General features: G+C 44.3%; 1 pseudogene across 1 annotated transcript in view; it reads left to right on the plus strand.

Annotated features, from left to right (window-relative positions):
• The window catches only part of LOC143283194 (gamma-aminobutyric acid type B receptor subunit 1-like), a 140340-nt pseudogene that overhangs the window by 44789 nt on the left and 89551 nt on the right, over positions 1-6000 (plus strand). The window contains exon 2 of the transcript XR_013055372.1: positions 2616-2897. The product of XR_013055372.1 is annotated as a gamma-aminobutyric acid type B receptor subunit 1-like (transcript). The remainder of the gene's footprint in view (positions 1-2615; positions 2898-6000) is intronic.

A 6000-nucleotide genomic window follows, 5' to 3' on the forward strand; every position in this document is an offset into this window, starting at 1 on the left:
CAGGTATTCCACGCAAGGAGCGTCGAGCCACAATCAATATAATATAACCTTCTCGGTAATTATGTTACTAGTATGATAATGTCATTTCATGAGTATGGCAAGCCCGTAACACACACACACACACACACACACACACACACACACACACACACACACACACACACACACACACACAGAGAGAATGGGAATGGTAATGCAATCAAAATTATATGTTAAATAAATAGACTCACTAACTGGAATCACAAGTGACGTTGTACGTCCTCCGCTTCCAAACAAGATGCTAACCATGATTATACTGTTGCATGTTTAACATCTGTGAAGTCATCATGTTTAATGAATAAATGTAACGATTCAAATCACCTTGAGGAAAAATGGGTTTAGTATCAGGAACTTTGTTTTGGCCAGGGCGCCCATGATACTCATGTGGGTTCATTCTGACAAAGGACTGGGAATTGGACTGTGTGTCAGTGTTGGAATAGCTTGGAGTGTCCACAGACTGATGGGGAGGGAAATAGGGACCAGGTTTAGATGGCTGGTACTGGGGGTTGGGTAATGGGGGGAAGTGATCCATAGAATACACTGAGGGCAAAAGGGGTTCATCACCGGGACGATGACCATTGTCTGGCCGTCGCTGTGGGAAAGTATTGGTACCACGGGTGTAGCTGTGACCCTGGGTTTGTGTCACACGTTCTGTGGCGTTGTGAGCATGAGGGGCTGCATGGGACCTCTGCTGCCAGCCCATAGCATCATCAGCAGAGTATTTGGGGTTAAATGAATATCGGGGGTCGGAACTGTATGTATTGGTATTGTTAGGGTTACGATTAAAAACGTCAGTACGGTTTGTGTAAATCACAGAACCAGTGTGTGCATTATGCTGCATATGTCTGTCAGCATTGTAAGGCTGTCGGTTAGTAGGGACGGCACGAGTGTTGGTACGGCTAGGTCTCTCATCACCACCACTGAACTTTGTCGAAAAACCTTGAGCAGCATAACCAGTGTGTTGTCGGTTACCTGACAGGTCACGTCTAGTCTGGTCGTCCACAAGCCAGTTAATGTATGTGCGCTTTACATTGGATGCAAGCTGTGCTGTGCCTTTAAAACTGGGATGGGTTGCATTTTGGTACATGATTAGCTTCGGGGCGCCAGATGTTGCGACAAATGAGTCTGTATTATCTATAAATGTTATATTAGATATTTTACATGCTGAAAGAAGATTATGATTTGAGGGAATAATAGCGTTATTGAGATTATGCTTGCCTTTGGCTGGTACCAGTGAACTAAATGCTATTTTTGAACAGGGAAAGACCTGGTGACACAGATTGAGTATGACAGTCCACCGTTCGGTAGAGACTGGTCCTGAGGGACAGTCGTTGACACCAACATGGATGACTAGGGCTTTAATGTTGCGGTATGCTGGCTGATGTGTCAACCAATATTCCAAGTCATGTGTTGCCATGCCCGGAACACAAATTTTGTGCAGGTTGTACGAGCGCAGTCTAAGTTTCATAGGGTCCACATGTTTGATGATGGAGTCACCAATCAAGAGTGCTGTGGCACTTTCATTTACATTGATGTCACTGAGCACTTCTAACGGAGAGCGAGAGAGAATGAGAGAAACGACAAGTCTAGATGTTGCGTCGGTGGACAGATATTTCTGAATGGAACTGATGCGTCGCAATTGAAAGTAGCAGGACTGACATGTCTGACTGATAAATTTTTGCATGGACAGTATGTTGTCAAGGACAACGCCGAGGTTCCTGACTGAGCTGGAAAGTAGGATGGATGTACTGCCAAGTTTGATTTTGTCAGCTGTGATGGAAGAGATTTTTTGTTCAGTTCCTGTGATCATTGCTTCGGTTTTGTCTGCGTTCAATTGTAACTTATTTAGAGTAATCCAGTTTTGAATGTCCAGGAAGCATTCAGATGTTTCCTGCAAGAGCGAGGACAATTTTTGAGGGGGATCACTCTTCTGAAGTTGAGTGTCATCAGCATAGGAATGATGACTAACATTGTGGTGGTTGATAATTTCAGAGAGAGGAGCAGTGTACAGTGTGAAGAGAACAGGGCCTAAAACAGATCCCTGTGGGACTCCGTGTTTGATTTTAACGGGTTCAGACTGGAAATTATCGACGATGACAGACTGGAATTGCTCAGTGAGATAAGATTTGAACCAGATGAGAACAGTGCCGCTGATCCATATGTAAAATAAAGACGGGATAGAAGGATTGAATGGTATATCGTGTCAAAGGCGGCTGACAAGTCGAGAAGAGTAAGAAGGGAAAATTTTCCAGAGTCGGACGCTAGTAGTAGATTGTTCAGGATGTGAAGGAGAGTGGTTTCGGTGCTGTGGTCAGCATGATGTGCAGACTGAAAAGGGTGAAGAAGATTGTTGAAACAAAAGTGGTTGTTGAGCTGCTTCAGGACAGATTTTCCAAGGAGTTTGGACAGGAAAGGAAGGTTAGAAACTGGTCGATAATTTTTCAAAATGTTTGCATCAAGGTTGGGTTTCTTCAGAAAAATCTACGCCATTTTCACATATTTCGGAACATTGTCAACGCTAAAGCAAAGTCGGTGCTGCTGAGATGGTTTATACATGTGTTCTGTGTGTCATGCAGACAGACAGAAAGGCACTGAGTGCCCTGTGGACCATGGGCAATGTGCTGGTGACCTCTGTTCTCATGACCCTGACGTCCATAGCAGCCCTGAGCACTGCGAGAAACGTGAGTGGCTGTGCAGGGGACGTCAAGGACCTGAACATCATGGGCTTCTTCCCGCATAGTGGGGCATTCTCAGGGGGCCAGAGTCTGTTGTCCGCTTCCATGCTGACCATCGACCAGATCAACAGCATGTGTGTCGTGCCGGGCTACCGCCTCAACCTCCATCCCGCCGACACCAAGGTAGGTCACGTCGACACCTTCATCCCGCCGACACCAAGGTAGGTCACGTCGACACCTCCATCCCGCCGACACCAAAGTAGGTCACGCCGACACCAAGGTAGGTCACGTCGACACCTCCATCCCGCCGACACCAAGGTAGGTCACGCCGACACCAAGGTAGGTCACGCCAACACCAAGGTAGGTCACGTCGACACCTCCATCCCGCCGACACCAAAGTAGGTCACGCCGACACCAAGGTAGGTCACGTCGACACCTCCATCCCGCCGACACCAAGGTAGGTCACGTCGACACCTCCACCCCGCCGACACCAAAGTAGGTCACGCCGACACCAAGGTAGGTCACGTCGACACCAAGGTAGGTCACACCGACACCTCCATCCCGCCGACACCAAAGTAGGTCACGTCGACACCTCCATCCCGCCGACACCAAAGTAGGTCACGCCGACACCAAGGTAGGTCACGTCGACACCAAGGTAGGTCACGTCGACACCTCCATCCCGCCGACACCAAGGTAGGTCACGTCGACACCAAAGTAGGTCACGCCAACACCAAAGTAGGTCACGCCGACACCTCCATCACGTCGACACCAAGGTAGGTCACGCCGACACCAAGGAAGGTCACGTCGACACCTCCATCCCGCCGACACCAAGGTAGGTCACGTCGACACCTCCATCCCGCCGACACCAAAGTAGGTCACGCCGACACCAAAGTAGGTCACGCCGACACCAAAGTAGGTCAATGTAGGTCACGCCGACACCAAAGTAGGTCACGCCGACACCAAAGTAGGTCACGCCGACAGGACGATATGTCGTTCCCTTCCTCTCTCCTCTTCCTTTCTCTTGTAACGTAACAGTTGAACGTTGGGTGACGTAATCATGACTTGAGGGGCCGTATTCAAGACGAAATTCATTTTGCCTTTTAAGGCAAGCTACCATTGACATGGTAGGGACCCGCGTGTACAGTTCAACGTGAAAGTTAAGTTCTCTGTATTCAAGATACGCACAGTGCACTCAGGCAGCTAATCTATCGTCAACAACAAAAAATCCCACTGATTCCCTTCTGCCCGTGCTCTTTTACTTCTCATCGTACCACAGTTCTGAACATTGTCGAGAGAGTTCCTCAGCAAAAACAACGCTACTAAAGGATCCGCCATGTTTACCTCTGCTTCTGGGCAGGTAGTAAGGGCCTTGGGTTTGGAGACCCATGGGTAGACTCATGTGTTTCTGACCTATACCGGTTATTGCTTACCCTTGTGCAGTTTGCCTTGCCTCAGGTAATTTGTCTGCTGGTACAGCTTTACCTGCAGGCACAATGGTCTCTTGAATAATGCCCCAGGAAGGCTGACTTGTCAGACAAATTTCCCATACAATGAAGCGCACATAACAAAATAGGAGATCGCTTGGAAAAAAGCAACACGCCACTATCAACATGAAATCACATTTTAGTATTATCTCATTTTTAAAGCTTTGGAGACAAAAAGAGACGGCTTCTCTTTGATTCCTTTGTTGACATCGACAAATAATGCAGGTTTGTACATAAAGCAATGTCCAAAGTGCACAAGGTTCTTCTTCGTTTCACATATATCCCGGATTAATGTATTGACCATCATTGACATATCTGGTGGTCCTGCATTGCGTCAAGCTCTGGTTTCACACAAGAAAAAGTGACATACAATTATATGCAGAAAAGGCTGAGAGAATGGAGAAGGAAGATATCTTTCTTCTTCGTTAGTTCAGTGACACAGACAATATCTTTCTTCTTCGTTAGTTTAGTGACACAGATAATATCTTTCTTCTTCGTTAGTTTAGTGACACAGATAATATCTTTCTTCTTCGTTAGTTCAGTGACACAGATAATATCTTTCTTCTTCGTTAGTTTAGTGACACAGATAATATCTTTCTTCTTCGTTAGTTTAGTGACACAGATAATATCTTTCTTCTTCGTTAGTTCAGTGACACAGACAATATCTTTCTTCTTCGTTAGTTCAGTGACACAGATAATATCTTTCTTCTTCGTTAGTTCAGTGACACAGACAATATCTTTCTTCTTCGTTAGTTCAGTGACACAGATAATATCTTTCTTCTTCGTTAGTTCAGTGACACAGACAATATCTTTCTTCTTCGTTAGTTCAGTGACACAGACAATATCTTTCTTCTTCGTTAGTTTAGTGACACAGATAATATCTTTCTTCTTCGTTAGTTCAGTGACACAGACAATATCTTTCTTCTTCGTTAGTTCAGTGACACAGATAATATCTTTCTTCTTCGTTAGTTTAGTGACACAGATAATATCTTTCTTCTTCGTTAGTTCAGTGACACAGACAATATCTTTCTTCTTCGTTAGTTCAGTGACACAGATAATATCTTTCTTCTTCGTTAGTTTAGTGACACAGACAATATCTTTCTTCTTCGTTAGTTTAGTGACACAGATAATATCTTTCTTCTTCGTTAGTTCAGTGACACAGACAATATCTTTCTTCTTCGTTAGTTTGGTGACACAGATAATATCTTTCTTCTTCGTTAGTTCAGTGACACAGACAATATCTTTCTTCTTCGTTAGTTTAGTGACACAGACAATATCTTTCTTCTTCGTTAGTTCAGTGACACAGATAATATCTTTCTTCTTCGTTAGTTAAGTGACACAGATAATATCTTTCTTCTTCGTTAGTTCAGTGACACAGATAATATCTTTCTTCTTCGTTAGTTTAGTGACACAGATAATATCTTTCTTCTTCGTTAGTTTAGTGACACAGATAATATCTTTCTTCTTCGTTAGTTCAGTGACACAGATAATATCTTTCTTCTTCGTTAGTTCAGTGACACAGACAATATCTTTCTTCTTCGTTAGTTCAGTGACACAGACAATATCTTTCTTCTTCGTTAGTTCAGTGACACAGATAATATCTTTCTTCTTCGTTAGTTTAGTGACACAGACAATATCTTTCTTCTTCGTTAGTTCAGTGACACAGACAATATCTTTCTTCTTCGTTAGTTCAGTGACACAGACAATATCTTTCTTCTTCGTTAGTTCAGTGACACAGATAATATCTTTCTTCTTCGTTAGTTTAGTGACACAGACAATATCTTTCTTCTTCGTTAGTTCAG

Source organism: Babylonia areolata, chromosome 6 (assembly GCF_041734735.1).
Source record: "Babylonia areolata isolate BAREFJ2019XMU chromosome 6, ASM4173473v1, whole genome shotgun sequence".
Lineage (NCBI taxonomy): Eukaryota > Metazoa > Mollusca > Gastropoda > Neogastropoda > Buccinidae > Babylonia > Babylonia areolata.